Source organism: Eurypyga helias, unplaced genomic scaffold (genome assembly GCF_000690775.1).
Source record: "Eurypyga helias isolate BGI_N326 unplaced genomic scaffold, ASM69077v1 scaffold25303, whole genome shotgun sequence".
Classification (NCBI taxonomy): domain Eukaryota; kingdom Metazoa; phylum Chordata; class Aves; order Eurypygiformes; family Eurypygidae; genus Eurypyga; species Eurypyga helias.
The window spans coordinates 10,917-11,119 of NW_010243436.1; positions in this window are offsets into that span (position 1 = coordinate 10,917).

Genomic DNA, 203 nt, shown 5'->3' on the forward strand with positions numbered 1-203 from the left:
GAGGGGTACCCTGCTTAAGCAGCCCGGAGTTTGCTACACGGATGACACTACAAGGACTGGTCCTGATGCGCGGGGGGTTTTTTCCTGCTGTTGGGGTGGGGAAGGGGGCGAGGAACATTATTCAGATGTACGCATGGATACTGTGCATAAGGACAAAACTATTTATAAAATGTATATGATATTTATTTTATATATTTATTTAT